We start from the raw sequence: 18545 nt of genomic DNA, 5'->3' as shown, positions 1-18545 counted from the left end.
GACAGGTGGGACTAGATTGGGTTGGGATATCTGGTCGGCATGGACAGGTTGGACTGAAGGATCTGTTTCCGTGCTGTACATCTCTATGACTCTATGACTTCTAATGTTCTTGTGAAAAGAAGTGTTTCCTGAGTATCTTGTTGATGGTTATGCACTACTTTTAATATTATGCCTTTTTGTTTTCAAATTGCCCATCAAAAGAAATTGTTTTGCTTTATTTAAATCCAGTGAATTCTGAAGTATCTCTAAAACCTCAATTAAACCACACTCAACCTTCAACATCCAAAGAAATTGAAGCCGAGTTATATTATCTAAACTTCTCATCATTCACACCTTAGAATCTCCATTGACCAGAAATTGAAATGTTCAAGCCAAATAAATACTATGCCAACTCGAGTAGGCCGCAGGCTGGGTATTTTGCAGAAAGTGGCTCATGTCTGATTCCCTAAAGCCTCTCCACTACCTAGAACGTACAAGATGGGACGTGATGGAATACTCTCCCATTGCCAGGCTGCAGCTGCAACAACACTGAAGAAAAGCAATGCATTCCTGGAATCTGCTTAATTGGCCCATCAGATGTTTTGTACTGCATTCTCCATGCCTTGCTTTGTATGTTTACATTTCTGCTGTTTAATAACCTCGCCAAAACATATTTAAGTTCATCAAAAGCAAATTATTATAGATGTTCTAAATCTGAAATAAAAACAGAAAATGCTAGAATGCTTAGGTCAAGAGCAAGAAATGGTGATAATATTTTTTGTTGAGCATCTTGCAATAATAAAAAAACTAATGTTTAATTTACAGATAAGAACAGAGGAAAGCTTTCACCAGCGTCCTTTTTTTTTAATGCTCCCCAACTTTCACTTTTTACCTAGAGGTTTTCCCATACCTTGATCTATTGACACATTCTGCTGGCCCAGTCCTGGGAAAGTCTCACAGTCTTCAGTTAATTAATTTGTTCTTTCTTTGATATCACACTTGGATTTCAAGTGTAAGCAATAACAAACTTTATAATCTATCATATATATAAACTATAAAAAATGTGACAAGACGTACATGTTTTTAACCAGCTCAGAGATGTGCCCTAAAGCCATAAATCTGATTCATCCTCTGCTATACAATACTGTTGACCAGTGAAGTACATACGAACTAAAACATTTTAGGACTGAAGACATGAAACCCGACAGTGTGTCTGATCTCTTTATCCTGCCAGACAAAACACTTAGTGAAAGTATATATTCATCTTAACCTTGCAATGAATACCTGCATAATAATACCTCTTGCATAATTACATTCATGTCTCAGTAACAAAAACACTGCCTCTGGTACTGTGGATGTAGGTTACCATTTCAACAATTGTTTGTGTCTTGAGAGAAACTGTAGAAAGCACTTGGATTTACCTCTTGATGAAGCTCACTGATCTAAGTTTAACTTTTATGGTCTTGTGAGTAATGCCATAATAAACTTAGATAAAACCAACTGCTGGGCACAATCAATTCTAATTAATAATATGAAGTTTTCCTTGAATTATGTAATGGCAATTTTAGTAACAAATGTATAAACATGATGGAAATTAAAACATATCCTTGAAGAGTAGAATATACAGTATGTTCTCTTACTGAAAGGATGCTTTAAAAGAAATAAACATTTTGCTGTTTAGTGAATACAAATTGAATTTTGGAGTTTAGGAGGTATCATTACCTCAATTATTATTATTATTATTATTTCCCTCATAATGGATGGGAGTTGTTTGGTCTTGGAGGGGGTGGGTGGAGAGTATGGGGTGAATACTGCAATCCTAGCATGCATGGCGCTGTTAACTATCTTTTAGGTATGTTTCATGACTTCTGAGTATCCAACCCTGGAAAGGTGGGATGTTTACATATTTTAGTTGGGCTCCCGCAGTGTAATTAGGTACCTACATTAAAATTCACTGTGTATGAATGTGTTTCCCAAAGGTCAGGAAACTTGGAAATGAAAGGAAGTAGGAAGATACCAAATCTAAAAGTTAATTTTCTTTGTCAGCAATCCTGCTTGTTGAAGGACCAAGTGTTCCCCTTAGCCTCTCAAAGAGGTGATTGGTCTTTTCCTTGTTGGCTGCTACATCTCTCTTTCCCATGATTGCTGTTCTCCTCCCTCCAGCCTTTCCACAGCATTAACCTCCTCACTGATGTTCAGTTTGGGTTCTGCCAGAGCCACTCAACTCAAGACTCACCATAGATGTGGTCTAAACGTGGATAAAATAGCCAAATTCCTGTGATAAAGTGAGATTGATTGACATCAAGTCAGCATGTACCCTGAATATGGTAGCAAGAACACCTAACAATACTGAATGTAACTCAAAGGGAAAAGTCTCCATATGTAGCACAAAAATAAGATGGGTGTGATTGTTCAAGAACAATCATTTCAATCTAGGACATCACTGCAGAATTTCCTCAGGGTCGTGTCCGAGACCCAACCAGCTTCAGTTCCTTCATCAATGACCTTCCATCCAACATTAGGTCAAAAATGGGATGTTTACTGATGATTGCACAGTATTCAAACCCAGCCACAGGCCCTTGTTTACCAAAGCAGTCTGTGTCCACTTGTAACAAGACCCATAAAACATTCAGGTTTGAGTTGATAATAATGTTGTGTTACATAGATTCTAGGCAATGTCCATAGCCAATTAGAGAGAATCTAACCATCTCCCATTGATATTCAATCTCATTGCCATTGCTAAATACTCCACCATCAACAGCGTGCGGGTTACCCACTGACCAGAAATTTAACTGAATCAGCCATGTATCATATAGATAAATAGTGGCTAAAAGAGCAGTTCAGAGGGTGGAGATTCTGTTGCAAGTAATTCACCTTCAATATCCCCAGTGCCTGTCTGCCATCTACAAGGCATGGTAAGGAGTGTGATTGAATATTCTCCATTTGCTTGAAAGAATGCAGCTCTAACACTACTCAAGAAGGACAGCACCACGTATAAGGATAAGGGCAGAAAGTTTATATATAAGAAAATCTGTAAATTTCCTTCCAAGCAACATACTACTCCGATTTGGAAAGAGATTGCTATTCCTTTGCTGTCATTGGATCAAAATCCTGGAACTCCCTTCCCTGTGTTGTGAGTTTTGTTCTAAATAAACAGGAGGAGTAACTAAACTTTTTTCAAGGTTGTTGACTTTAAAGAAGGCCTTTAAGGGATTTTTCACAGAATTCACTATGGCTGAAGTCATGACTGACAATTGTAGAAAAAAGGATAATGTGGGCTGGAGGACATTACAAACGGTGAGACCATGAAATAATTTGAACATGACAATCAGAGTTTTATATTGAAAACAGAGGAGACTGGGTACTTTGCCAAAGTGGTTTAGATAGATGCATGAGACTTGGAGGGGATTAAAATCCAAATTTTACTTAGTTAAATTTTATGGAGAGTATGAGTTTAAAATCTTCATGAGGAAACCATCAAATAGTTGATTCTGGAGGTGATTAAGAGGGGAGAGGTTGAATAGGCTGGGGCTGTTTTCCCTGGAGTGTCTGAGGCTGAGGGGTGACCTTATACAGGTTTGTAAAATCATGAGAGGCATGGATAGGGTAAATAGACAAAGTCTCTTCCCTGTGGTGGGGGAGTCCAGAACTAGAGGGCATAGGTTTAGGGTGAGAGGGGAAAGATATAAAAGAGACCTGAGGGGCACCCTTTTCACACAAAGGGTGGTACGTGTAAGGAATGAGCTGCCAAAGGAAGCTGTGGAGGCTGGTAAAATTGCAAGATTCAAAAGGCATCTGGATGGGTATGTGAATAGGAAGGGTTTGGAGGGATATGGGCCAAGTGCTGGCAGGTGGGACCTAGATTGGGTTGGGATATCTGGTTGGCATGGACGTGTTGGACTGGCGGGTCTGTTTCCATGCTGTACATCTCTATGACTTTATGATTCTAAGACATGGATTTAGCAGCAGCAGGTAACATTGGAGATATTGGAGGTAGGAGATGAAAGTGTGCAATCTTTTGGTGGACAGTTTAATATGGGGCTTGGGAGCTCAGCTCAATGTGAAATGATTTGCTTAGGTAGTAAAATGTTAACTTTAATATGAGACAGTAACTGGGTTAGGGATGAAATTGATGTCCAGGGTACAGACTTTGAGGCAGGGACCAAAGTTGAAGATTCCTGTTTTCACAAGGTTTAACTGGGGGAAGTTGTGACTCATCCAAAACTGGATGTCAGACAAACAGACTGATAATATAGAGGAAGTGGAAGGTTTGAGAAGGGTCATGGAGAGGGGAGCTGAAAGCTGTCAGTGTACATGTCACAAGCAGCTACCTGTTATTTTCTCTGTTATTTATGCAATTTATATATTCATAGGCTACAAATTGCTTGCTGTCTTATTTTAAGATTACTACTTGCAGTCAGAACACTGGTTGTATTATCTTGTAAAAATGGATACTGATTCATTTACATGGATATTTAACACATTTTATAGCAACCAGTTATTTGGCAATTTAAAGGAAGTTAATTACAGACCCAGTTTAAAGAAGAAAAAATCTTGTACCTTGTGTGTTTATATATGCTTTCTTTGTGATATGTTTCCTTTCTGAAATATGTTTTGCTGTTGTTGCCATAAACCTACTTTGTAAACTGAGATAATCAGAGGAACATTAATGACTCTTTTTTGGTTGAATCATGTTTCAGCTGATGGCTGACTTAGAACTCTGTCAAAGCATGCCAGATCACAGGGAAGGTTGGAATAGTGGGCTGGTTGACTCACTCCTGCCTCCTTCCACCCCACACGGTGAATCTAGCCTTTAGTGCTGCTTAAGCTGCACAGCTGCACAGAGACGTGGCTGTGATTATGTGTCAGCCTCCCCGCTGCATGACTAACCAGTGACATTTTCAAAGCTCCACTGATTCTTCATCTCTAATGGAGGAAAGCACGCTTTATAACCAGTGTTGTCAGGTGAATAACTAACTATGTGTTGCACTACAGAGTTAGCTTCAGGAAACAGCTCTGTCAGTTAAAAATTAATGTAAATGAAACGATAGGAATTTATACAAAAGCATTTATCTATATTGTCAGCTGCTACAGTGGAGAATATTACAAAATTTACATTTGTTATGAGAATTAATTTGATTCAAACTCTTCAATTGATTAATGAAAGGTTTGGTGCTAATCACAATGTCATGTTCTATGTAAGCTGATGAAATAGAATATTTGCTTGTCAATGTACCTAAAAATTATTAATGTTGATAACATAGCACTTTGAGGAACACAAAATGTCAGAGGCAGATAAATAAAGATTGGTGAATGTAGTATTCTTTGCTGTTCAATCTTTACAAAAGGAGAGCTTTTTTTCCACTGATTAAACAATCTTAGGTCTGTTTGCTATGGTGGAAATTGTTAAAAATCACACAACACCAGGTTATAGTCCAATAGGTTTATTTGGAAGCACTAGCTTTCAAGGTTCTGCCTCTTCATCAGGTGGTTGTGGAGCAGGACCATAAGACACAGAATTTATAGCAAAAGGGTTAACAAAAGGGCTATACATTCCATGTCTAATGGTCCTGTTAGAGAAGCACCTGATGAAGAGGCAGTGCCTTGAAAGCTAATGCTTCCAAATAAACTTGATGGACTATAACCTGGTGTTGTGTGATTTTTAACTTTGTCCACTGCAGTCCAACACTGGCACCTTCAATTATGATGAAAAACAATTGATTGAGGATGATGATGATGATGCAGTGCAGCATCTTGTAAGCTCATTTGCAATAAGATCATTTTATCCAAACATCATCTTTTGAGAAGCCCCATCTATTTTCTATAAAGCAGTTAGCTTTCTGTAGCTTTTGTTTAATGCAAATTGCATCGAAGGCATTGGATTTCTATCAATGGAAAAATTAACATCTAGACATAAAATTTCCTTAGGCTCTGAAATTATGCAGATCGACTATTAGTGCATGAACATTGAGCATTCATATGAAATTCCCTTGTCCATTATTTCAATAGACCATTTCTTTAGCAGGCTAATACTCCCATTAAAATAGTAGGCAAAAAATATGATCCATTAAGCATTAATATTTAAGCCCATTCAGGGTCTTATGGTTACCCTTAAGTATATTTTGATGAGAAAATGTTTAAAACCAATGGCTGAATAAATAAAGGGCAAGTTTCAATTTTAATATTCTCGTAAGGATGTAACAAGTTGAGAGGGAATCCCCCTAACCATCGTTCTTTGGATTTTGTCCCAAGATCTCCAAGGTTTTGCGTTGAATCATATGCAAAAGACAGGCACAAAAACCTGTTATTTGTTACCCAACACGGCATTCACATTATTTGCATTATAATTTGCATTAAGACTGTTTTAACTTGAAATTCAATAACAAATGCTTTAGATGAAGGCCAGTGACCAATGTGATGAGGCGAAGGTTGCAGTACAAATCAAATAATAGAATGTGATGAATCGTTAAATAGTCTATTTTTAGGGAATGTTACCACTTGGCAAGAGGCCTTTTTCTAGGAGACTACAAATATCAACAACCATTTGATGGGAAACTTGGAGCCTCCTGAGAAACTGGTTCTAGCACACACCCAGAAATTGTACCCGCTGGCTGTATTCCCTGCATTAAGGGCTCTGACCTACTGCGAGCTGGAATTCTGTGCTTATGCCCACTGAGTGTGCAGCGAGAGGTTTTGAAGAAAACACTGGTGTTGCTGCTGCCATTCTACTTGTTCCTCCCAAACTGAGGTCCTATATGAGCTGCAATGCCTGTTGCCCTGCAGACTTGAAAGTTGGCATCTGTGAAGTGCAGATCCTAGATAGGTGAAATGTTTTCCAAAGAATTGGAAATCAGCGTCAAAGCACTGAAAGTACATTCTTAGAATAGGTCCTATGAGCAAAAAGCATTTATCTTACGCAAATAAGTCAGAGCTCTTATTTCAAGGGTTTCTTTTCTGTTAATTTCTTGGCCTCATCAAGTCACACTGTCTTCATCTTTGCTCTGTCTAGCAAGTTACACGAAGAATGGGGAAGCCCATGGATCCACTGTTCATTTTGGAATCCCAGGTTAAAAAAGCAACTAATGGGCAGCTTACGTATTTAAATAGGAGGGCCTAAAGGGGTTTACTGTATGCTGGTTAAAGGTGGAAGACTTGAAGATTTATTGCAGTCAACTCTCTGGCATGACACCAGTACATTTGATTTAACCTGCAACCACACAGAAACGCACCTAGATTGACAGATTCAAATTTCTCTAATAGTTTAAAATTACATCCCAATAAAATGCTATGGGATTTGTTACAGTCTTGGAGGTGTGGTCCTTTGGGTAAGATGACAAATTAAGCCAGTTAGGTTATAGTAATAGATTGAATTAATAATTATTACATAGCTATATTAATACTCATTATCCTACGGCATAATTTGACAGATTTAGTCAACAAATTGACACTAAAAACAAATTACCCTATTATTTATCTCAATGTTGTTTATTGACTCATATTGCTGACTTTATCAATTATAGAAGTAATTTATATTTGAAGAATCTGCAGGGGAGCAGTGATTGGAGGAAACTTCAAAAGGCGATCTCCACTGTGGTTCTTATCTTCCCCTTCATCTCCTGCTCTCCTGTGATATGTGTTAAATTATATGGCAATCCAATTTTCAATCTTGGTTCACCCATCCAACGTGAGCCCATCTGGGCTGATACATGAATCCTGGAACAGTGTAGTCTCACGGTGAGTCACCTCCTCAAAAGTCCCTTCATCCAAACCATCCCTTGACAGATATTTGAAGGGCCTATGGGAGATGAAAGATATAAATTAAAACTGGCAAGTGAGTGAGTTTTTAGCCATCATGATGCATATTATCATTAATCACTGCCTGCTGACATCAAGATGACATGAGTGTTTGATGTTAGATGGTTGTGTTATATTTAACTCTGTCACCATTTAGCTCGAAGAACCTAATCTTTCCAATCCCAGTGGCCAAGCTTCCATGTCCCAGCTTGTCATCAGCATCCACCTCCTCTACAGTTCTCAATATGGAGATTGTGACTCTCCTCTCATTCTCAATCTAGCTCTTCCTGACATTCTGTTCCCACTTCATATGCAAGTAAAGAAATGACCTTGGAGGCTGAGAGATCAACCTTGCAAGGAATAGGTGCAACATTGCAATAGATGATACAAGATGATGCAAATGGTCATTGATAACGCATCAGAAGGGGATGTGAAGAGGTGCCTCAACAGACAGACAAGGTTTGTTGGTAGGAGTAATGTGCAAGAAAAGACATGGGAATAGGCAGAATAAAGACTCCATACACATATGTACTATACCACCATTTTTTGACTTGATCAGGGTATTTGCAGCACTGTATCCAGGAATGAGATACCACACTCCTATTGCTAAGTTTCTCTGACAATTCCAAGCACGCCTGCTTCATTTCATTATCTGCCCCCTTTCTTTTATTCAAGGAGCAGAATCTTATTGGGGGTCTTTACACTCCACACCATTATTTCTAATGACTCATATGAGAAGTTTGGCAGTACCTTATCACATTGGGACTCCAACTTGGTGGGTTTTGACTCTGACCATGTACTTCGACAAATGCTTAGTCTTGATTACTTTGGTTTTAAATCATAAATCTTTGGATTCTGGACTCATTGCCAATCTCCCCTACAGCAAGTAGTTCTAAAGATTAAAATTCAGTTCAGTGAGTTGAAATCCTAATATGGTACTGAGTCTCTCAGCTGCTAGTTTGAGGAGTTACTGAGCTCAGTTGGCTGGATGGGTGGTTTGCAATACAGAGTGACGCCAACAGTTCAGGTTCTGTTCTCACACCAGCTGAGCCCACCATGAAGGTCCCATTCTTGTCTGAGGTGTGGTGGATTCTTGTCTGAGGTGTGGTGGTCCTCAGCTTAAACTCTCCACCAGTTGTCTTTCTAATGAAAGAGCAGCCTGTGGTAAGTTTACTTTCATTGTTTAGAGTACTATCAATGAAGCTAAATTCACGGATTTGGTTTATAATATGACAATTTCCAGTGTTCAAAATATTTAACTTGTTCCCTCTATTTATCCTTGGTAGCATTTAACACACACAACGTCCAAGAAAGTACTTCTTCAGGATGTCCGAAAGTGTTTCACAGTTCATGAAACTATTCTAAAAGGTATAGGCACTGGTGCTTTTATTTAAGGGAACACTGTGTCCAATTTATGTGCAGTAACATCATTTTTAGGTGGCATTGATTGCATAATAATTGTTGCCTTAAAACACGCATAAAAGTTATGTTTAACCTCATCCAATAGAAAGCACCTTCAACAATACAACATTTCCTCAGTGCTTCACTAAAGTGCCTGGGCAGATATGTGTTCAATTTCTATAATGGGCTTTGAACTTTTGACCTATAGAAGTGAGAAAATTTACATCAATGCCGTCTGAAATTTGAGAGCTGCCTTTAAGCCCCTATTTATATTATTATATGGTAAAACAATGGAAGTAACCCAAAGCAATTTTCCTTCTCTTAGGATAAGACAAACAGCTGACAATGCAAACCAAGGGTTTGAGATATCATCAAGACACCAGGCATTCGGTGGTGGCGAATATTTTATTAATACTACCTGTCTGTCTGTAATTATATTCAGTAAAGCATGTTGCTGTTTACTCACAAGAGTGTATATTTCACTTTATTATATGGTGGCAGTGATGACCCACAGAATCAATGGCAAGCAGTCATAAAAGCTTAAAATGAACCCCAGCGACAATACACGAATAGACGATGAGACCAGCCCAGCAATCCAGACTCAGAGGTGATGGAAAGACCTGAAGTGAGGATCAAAGGAAATAGACCATAACAAGCAATGAACTTTAAGACACATGTAAGCACTGAGTATTAAAATCAGAATGAGGAGCCAGATGTCCACTGTGTTTCACTTTAATCAAAAAGAGTTTAGAGAGATTTTGTATGAGATTCTTAATCATTATGATTCAACCATTAAGATTCTTTATTAAGCGGACCCACTCTTACAGCTTTAAACATTTTTAAGTTGGCAGATATCAAATATGCTAACCCCAACTAAATGTACCCAGTGATCATTCTCAATTGCAGCCACTCCAGCTTTAATACCACAAGAGGGTGCAGCACACAGGCCATTTCTCTCAAGACAGAAGCTGAAAATTATAAATAAAGAGGGCAATGAAGAAGGTCAACCTGACAGCAGAAAGAACTCTAGTCAATAGGTTGCACTTTCAGCATATAGTTACAGAGAAGAAAATCTGTTCATTTATCTGAGACATTGGACCTCCCTTTATCTTTGGATTCAGGTGGTACTGTTCCTGAAAACCCACTTGTCTCTTTTGAGGAGAGACATTCCTTTCTTGAAGAAGATGAAGAAGAAGTAAAGTTGTCCACTTATTGCACAGAACTTGCCAAGGAGATGTGGCAATAACAACTGCAGCCACAGTTGGCTGAATCAGTATCACCAAAAGTAAAAGCTCAGTCCACTAGTGGGATGAAAGATCAAAATCTTGCACTAGTTCAGTCACGAACAAAAGTGAGTTGTCAAAAATGTATTTAGCCAATGAAGTGAGAAGAGAATCTGACCTCCCTAGGATTCTGAAGATAGAAAGAGATCTTGAGTTATGCAAGAAAGAGGTCTCAGAACCTCAACACAAATTCATAATCATTGAAGCTTCAGGAAAGGTGGATGGTGTCACACCTTCACAAGTAGAAGTCAATTACATACAACAATTCTTTGAAATCGTACAGAAAACTTGACACATTTGAAGTAAAAAGTCAGTTCTCAGAAAGTATCTTTCAGGAAGAAATACAACAACTGCAAGTAGATAATAAACAAAAAACTATCCAAAGAAAGAGAGAACCTTAAGTCCGGATCATTCTAATATTCAACAGATGCTGCTGGTGTGCTGAAAGCTGCAAAGGAAACCCATCATCAAGCCATGGAAACACAAAAGAGCTTTTTTTCAACCCAACCCTACAAGACAAACCTCTTGAAGTTTTAGAGGTGCAGCTATCTTGTCAAAGCTTAATGTTGAATATCAGCATGAGCTTGAACAGATCAAACTCAATAAATTTGCACAGTCTAACTATGTCAGTGAGACTACTGTCCAGTAATAGTAATCATGTCTTGCAGGCTGAACATGAGAAACTTACAGAAGATTTACAAAAATCTTGTACTCAGATGACGAGAGTTCACTCCAAATTACCCAACAGACAGGTGATGCAGGAAGAGGAAATGTTCAGAAGATTATGGTGCATAATTATCTGAAAAAACTTTCTGATCTGAAAACTTTTCCAACACTTGTAAAGTTAACGAATGATGGTTAGGCCTTTCAAAAAAGACAGAATGAGAAGCTTTTAAGTAGATCAAAAGATTGGACTGCCATCCAGGAATGTCTTATTGAAATTGTTATATCAGTTACTCTGTTATCCATGGTGGAACACTTCTTCTTTCTCACAAAGTCCTTGAGAAATCATTGACTGGACCTCTGCAGTATCATGCTTCAGTGATTGTCAAATCTATACCACCACCTACAGAAATAGAATTTTTTACCTTAAAAGAAGTAAAGAAGTCTTCATTTCTTCATTTTCAATACTGTCTTCAGAATGCCCTTCATTGTTCTTTTCATTGATTACATTTATCCCTAGAACAGGAAGTAAAGTACATAGGAAAGCGACAATTTCAATTCCTTGTCTTCTATATTTATGTCACAGCATATTTATGGCACAGCTGTTGTCAGAAACTGCCAATCTACTCCACCCCTGTGTAATCCCTTCAAGAAAACAAGAGATACATACATCCAAGAAGAGCAGAGAATAGTTGTTGGAGGTTAGTTTTGCATATGAAAGAGATTAGTAGAGGGAAAAGTGGAGTAGAAGAGTCAAATGCTCATTGTTAAATATGAATGATTGGAAGTGGTACTATGATAGAATGGGGACTACAGGGGATCATCAAATCTTTGAAGTTCTGGTAAGACTTAATGGGAAGTAGTGCTATTTTCAAATTAGAAAAATGATGGTGTGAGTGGTGGGGTGTGTTCAAGTTCCCTCCACCTCTTCAGTGGGTTAAAATGATTTGGAGATTGGAGAATGTCTCAAGTGAAGGGAATTATACCTTTCCTCTAAGTATAGCTACTGAGCATGTGCAAAAGAAGCTATATTATAGTCATAATGATGTCAGCTCACACAGAAATGGATCTTGGTTTTATAGGGTCCCAGATCATATGCCCTCTATTGCTATCCTCTGAATATAGTTATGGGGATTAGTTAGCTCAGTTGGTTCGTTTAGAATGCAGAGTGATGGGTTCAATTCCTGTGCCAGCTACAATGAAGGACTCTCCTTCTCAACCTCTCCCCTCCCTTGACCTTAGCTGTGCTGACCTTCAGGTTAAACCACCAATCTGTTGTCAATCTTTATAAATCATAGAGGAGCCCTATGGTCCAGGAGGATGATGGTGACTTTACGTTTTACCTAAAGTTATGTTGAATAAAATCTAGTGCTGTTCACTCACAAGGTCTCACACACTGTTCAGTAGAACTTCACAACAGGATTCATTCACTGAATATGGAAATTGGGGCATATTTCTTTTAGCTCAGTTGGCTGGATTGGCGGTTTACAGAGCAAGGTGATGGGTTCAAATCCCAACACCGGTTTGAGGTTACCATGAAGGAGGAGACAGGATGTCCGCAGATGCTGGAGATCAGAGTTGAGAGTGTGTTGCTGGAAAAGCACAGCAGGTCAGGCAGCATCTGAGGAGCAGGAAAATTGACATTTTAGGCTGGACCCCTTCATCAGGAAAAGATGATGAAGGGCTCTGGTCTGAAATGTCGATTTTCCTGCTCCTCGGATGTTACCATGAAGGACTCTCCTTCTCAATTTCTTCCTCGCCTGAGGTCTGGTGGCCCTCAGGTTAACTCACCACCAGTCACTTCTCTCAAATGAGAGAGCAGCCCTTATGGTCTGGCAAGACTATGGCAACAGAACAACAAAACAAAAATATGTCTTATTTAGGGTTAACTAACAATCTGTTTTCAATTGTATCCTCAGAAATCAAGGTTCAATGTTCAAAAATTCCTATAGCTTAATTGGCAGGGCATCATCAAAAGTTTGAAGTTCTGGTAATACTTGATGGGGAGCAGTGCTACTTTCATTTTAGAAAAATGATGGTGTGAGTATTGGAGTGTGTCGAAGTCCCCTCCACCTCTTCAGTGGGTTGAAATTATTTAAAGTTATGCACTAGTTTTCTGTTATCATTCACTTAAGCAAGTGAAATGTAGAAATTGAAGGAAAGATGCAGTTATAATTGTCCTTTTTGCAGATCAAGGCACATATTATTGTAAATAGCAACTAACAAATATTTCTGCAGTAGTTTCATTTTCCCAAGAATTTACATTATGGCAGGAGACTATTTAGTCTACCTGGCATTCACATTGAGTAATAATGTTCACCTATGGTTGGCCTACAAGTAGCCTTGACATAGCTCAAGTACCATGTAATATGGAAACATATTACGAGCAGACAAGAATATAGCAATATTTAAAGGTTAAGGTGGTGCAGACTAAGCCTATTAAATTGCAATTGCATTGAAAATAGTATTTAACCAGAGAATGCTTCGAATGTGGAATCTGTTATCATAATGAGTGGCGTAGATGCATTTAAAGGGGAAGCTGGATAAGCATGAGGGAGAAAGAAATAGATTGTCACACTACTCAGATTAATGGCAAAGCTCGTCTAGCATAAACACTAGCATGAGCTGTTGGGCTGAATGGGTTAGGCGAAAGTAAAGACTGCAGATGCTGGAGATCAGAATCGAGAGTGAGATGCTGGAAAAGCACAGCAGGTCAGGCAGCATCCAAGAAGCAGCAGAATCAATGTTTCAGGCAAAAGCCCTTCATCAAGAATGAGGCTGTGAGCTGAGGGAGTGGTGAGAAAAATGGGAGGGGGGTGGGCTGGGGGTTAGGAAGCTGAGAGTGCGATGGAGATGGGGGTAATGGTGATAGGGCGGGGAGGAGCGTGGTGCAGGTAGGTGGGAAGGAAGATGGACAGACCGAATGGTTTGTTTTAATGCTTTAGTTTGACACAAGTCAGAGGTATTTATGTATTCATTTATTATTACCAAAGCTATAGTATGTTATTCTCTGCACAAATCATGTTAATACCTTGAGTTTTGAAATGCTCTGGTTGATTTGATTGCCCTGCCTTTTAAATTGCCTCTATTTTGGGAGCTTGGGGCTAGCTGTTCTAAACCTTCCTCTTGATTGGCACTGCATTCAGTAAGCTAAAGTTACGGTCCAAAAAATACGCGACATGACTGACTTCCTTTTCTCTTTCAGATATCTTATTTCCACAAAGTCACTTGGGTTGGACAACGTTTCTTAGAAAGCTACAAGCACACACAAAAGGTGCTTGGTTGCAGCAAAGCAAGGCAAACAAGTTGAGTTTCAGGCACGAGGGATCCTGTGAATATGACTCATTGTAAGAAATGAAATACACATAAGAGGATGTCACGAACCTTCACTGTCTACGACAACACACGGGGCTTCCAGGCATCTAGTAACATACCATGGCAACAGCACATGTTTGTCCACACTACCAATGTGGTTCTATGTGTGTCACCCTGGGTTCCCATTTTCAAATACTTTCAAAACTTGAATTAACATATGGCCACTTTCTATCATTATCATGAGATAAATTGAAAGTTGCATATGTGATTGATATTGAAAAATCAGTTTTTACTGTTGACGTGGATTTATCACTGCTGTGCCCTTTACAGCACTAAGCGAAACTTTAGCACAAACATCCCAGCAGCACATTTGGGCACAGGGGCTCACCAGAGCATCCTTACTCACAACAGCTGCCAGCATTCAATACAGTTAAAAAAAAATCTATTTAAAAATAATTTTCTAACAAAAACTCTACGCAAGAATAGAATATCTATAGCCAATGAATTCTTCTGGAGATTCACTCGAGACTCCTGGATAAGGGAAAAGATTACCTGACACGCCTCATCACAATTCAACCCCAAAGCAATATGATATTCAGAGTATGCCACCTGTTTATCTGTTGCTATGGTTTAAAACATAGGCAAGTGACCCATTTATAGAATGAGAACAACATTAGTGTGATATGTCTTTCTTTTTGCAGTAGCTCTGCAGATGTACAAAATTACATTTCAATCATAGAACATAGAATGTTCTCATTCTATAAATGGGTCACTTGCCTGTGTTTTAAACGTACAGCAAAGCAACAGGCCGTTCTGCCCACAAGGTTGTGCCAAAAATGACGCCAAATGAAACTAATCCCTTCTGCCTGCCCATGATTCATATCCCTCCATTCCTTGCATATTCATGTGCTTTTCCAAAACTCCCTTAAATGCCTTTACCATATCTGCTTCCACCACTACCTCAGGCAGTGAGTTCTAGACTCCTACCACTCTCTGTGTAAAAAACTTGCCCGTCATGTCTCTTTTGAACTTTTCCCCTCTCACCTTAAATACTTGCCCCCTAGTATTAGACATTTCAACTCTGGGAAAGCAATCCTGACTGTCAACCCTGTCTATACATCTCATAATTATATAAAAATCTATCAAGTCTCCCCCCAGCCTCCACCGCTCAAGAGAAAACAACCTGAGTTTTTAAGCCTCTCCTTATAGTTCATATCCTCTAATCCTGGCAGCATCCTGGGAAATCTCTTCTGCACCCTCTCCAAAGCCTCCACATCCTTCCTGTAATGTTGCAACCAGAATTGAAGGCAATACTCTTAAGTGTGGCCTAACCAAAGTTTTCTAAAGCTGCAACATGATATCTTGACTCTTGTACTCAATTCCCTTAACAAAAAAGGTAAGCATCTTTGCCATCCTATCTATTTGCGTGACCACTTTCACAGAGCTATGGATTTGAACCCCAAGATCCCTCTGTACATCAATGCTGTCAGAGTTCTACCATTAACTTTATGGCATAATTAGGCAAAAGTGAGGACCTCAGATGCTGGAGATCAGAGTCTGATTAGAGTGGTGCTGGAAAAGCACAGCAGGTCAGGCAGCATCTGAGGAGCAGGAAAATCGATGTTTCAGGCAAAAGCCCTTCCTAATGAAGGGCTTTTGCTCGAAACATCGATTTTCCTGCACCTCGGATGCTGCCTGACCTGCTGTGCTCTTCCAGCACCACTCTAATCTAAACTCTGTATGGCATAATTGTTCAATTAAAAATCAGTACCAAACACATTATAATGCTATCACATCTCTGTCATCTTGAGACTCAGTTTTTCTAATGTCCACTTGCTTCCTATCCTCCTATCCTTTTTAGATCTCACCAGCTAAACAGTCCTGAATAACTTCCCTGCTTCCCCAAATCAACTGGAGGATCTTTGAGCATTAAATTTGCACATGATTTTCTGTGCATTGTGCATCTATCCCCACACTTTACTGTAAATGACATTGTTGCTGTACTTTCGCATACCATCACTGCTGGCATGTTGTATCTTCTGGTTACCAATCACTGGTTGTGGGTAGTTTTCTGTCAATGATCTTCCTTTTGACTCTTCTAACCAAAACCAAATTGGGTTAAACATCCCCCAATGGGGCACTGTGACAAAAAACTGAGTCCAAGAACCTGTTTAATTGTCCATGGCAGAGGGTACTTCACTATAAAGTTTTCACAAGAAGAAGTTTTCACTTGTCTTAAATAACAAGATGGAGTCTACAGCATGATAGCAATAGGCACAACTAACATGACTAGTTAGGCATAATTTCAACTATTAAGAGTTCGGAAAGTAATGCCTTTCTCCATTCGAACCTTATGCAAGACTAATAGTTTCCCCACCCAAAGACTGTATGACATCATCAGGTTCAGTCGAGCTCAATACAACAAAACATTATTTTCTCAGAATGATTGTTTTTTTTTCCAGCAATAGTGTTTTTAGCCCTCCTAATGTCTGGCAATGCCACATCTCTCTATCGATAGTTTTTATTCTTGATACTGAGGCAAGGAATGCAACATTGAACATCACTTCTCCTGTTTTTGGAAGGAAGTTAAGTCCACGGGATGCCAAATTCAAACATTGAGACAGTTACTATGTTGACAGAACTGTGACTTTAGGTTATCAGCTCCTCTGTGTTGTCTGAAGAACTGACTCCTTGTTCCACAGTTGCTTTCAATGTTGTGGTGATTCCAGTACCAAACTGATTCTTTCACATTGTATTGCTGTGCAGAGGTAACCCAGCACATCTAGAATTTCATGGCATCTAACCGTCAGTTTTCTTCCATACGCTGGAATTTCAAAGCCATCATCAGAGAGCTGATGATCTCCTTCCAGACTTCTGACTCCTGGATTGTCTCTCCCATTGTCTGAGGTGAACTACATTATTGCTGAGTGAAGCTCCATGGGAAAATCTAGCTGAATTATACAGGTGTCAGTGTTTAGGTTGATATTTTCAAGGTCGAAAGCAAGTGATGCTTTGGTTCCATTGCCTTGCTCTTCCTTTGGTCACTCAAGTCCTAAAACAATATTTAGTTCTGAAATGGAAAAGAGAGACAATTAGTCTCAAGGGTAAACAGGAACACATGAATAGTTGTTGAAATCAGCTACCTTTGGTGATGCTGAACATGTATGGTCATATTAAATTAGGAAGGGGACGAGACTTTCAAGTGCACTAAAATCCTAATTTATTTATTTATTATCACATATACCCAGAAAGATGCAGTGAAAAATCTTTTGTTGCCGTAATTCATTGGCATTTTTGAGTTACAGAAAGAACAAAAAGAAATGACATAAATAGGGCTCATCGTCTGAACAAGGGGTCTTCAAACATAGCTGCAGCGCTTCTGTGAGGTATCCTGAGCGTCAAGAAGAACCTACTCCAGGGAGAGCAATGATGATCCCATGACAGTCCATGCTTCAGGCGTGCCATAGCCAGGAGTCCTTGCTCCGGGCACCATCTCTGCCGCAACCAATGACCCACTGAGCACTTCTCTGTTGAATGTAATCTCAAATCTGAATGTTCTGATTCTGTTGCTGTCTGCCATGCTTCAAAAAGCATGAATCAAAACCAGAAGCCTCAACCATCATGACATGTTGAGCAGATAAACATGTTCGCATTCCAAAGCGCAGGACCCATTCACAGTTCATTCAGTCAACAACAGGGAGGAATGGATTCACAGACTGAGGAGCATGCCTTGTGGTCGAGCAATGGATGTTACTTATCCCTGCCCATTAAGACCATGATCCCCCCTTTGAATGGGAACAATATACATATGCAGGTTCACTCTGCTATACTTTGCATTAGCTTGTCCTACATGGAAGAACAGAATGCACTAACATTAGCAAAGTGAGACTTTTTGGGAATATATATGCCATGGTGAAGTTGTGAGGATGTTATATGATAGGTGGTAGAGCTGAGGGGAAGTGTGCGAAAATAACGATGAAGAGACTTGCAGATGTGGAATGTCTGAGTAGTAAAAGAAAGACATGATGGAGTGAGGTGTAATGCTGTAATTGTGGATAATTGAATGAAATGAGGAAAAGAAAAGTTTCTGAACGGTAGTGTAAAATCCCT

The 18545-nt window shown here is 39.3% G+C and overlaps 1 long non-coding RNA gene across 1 annotated transcript; it reads left to right on the top strand.

The window, feature by feature from the left end:
* Window positions 1-4833: 4833 nt before the first annotated feature.
* LOC148145868 (uncharacterized) lies at window positions 4834-9845 on the top strand. The gene is made up of 3 exons (XR_015761218.1): window positions 4834-4944; window positions 9060-9141; window positions 9500-9845. It is a non-coding gene; the product is annotated as an uncharacterized LOC148145868 (long non-coding RNA).
* Window positions 9846-18545: the final 8700 nt, after the last annotated feature.

Source organism: Chiloscyllium plagiosum, unplaced genomic scaffold (genome assembly GCF_037043375.1).
Source record: "Chiloscyllium plagiosum isolate Xiang-an unplaced genomic scaffold, Cpla_swu_hap1 HiC_scaffold_23, whole genome shotgun sequence".
Taxonomy (NCBI): domain Eukaryota; kingdom Metazoa; phylum Chordata; class Chondrichthyes; order Orectolobiformes; family Hemiscylliidae; genus Chiloscyllium; species Chiloscyllium plagiosum.
This window is presented reverse-complemented; position numbering and strand designations above follow the sequence as displayed.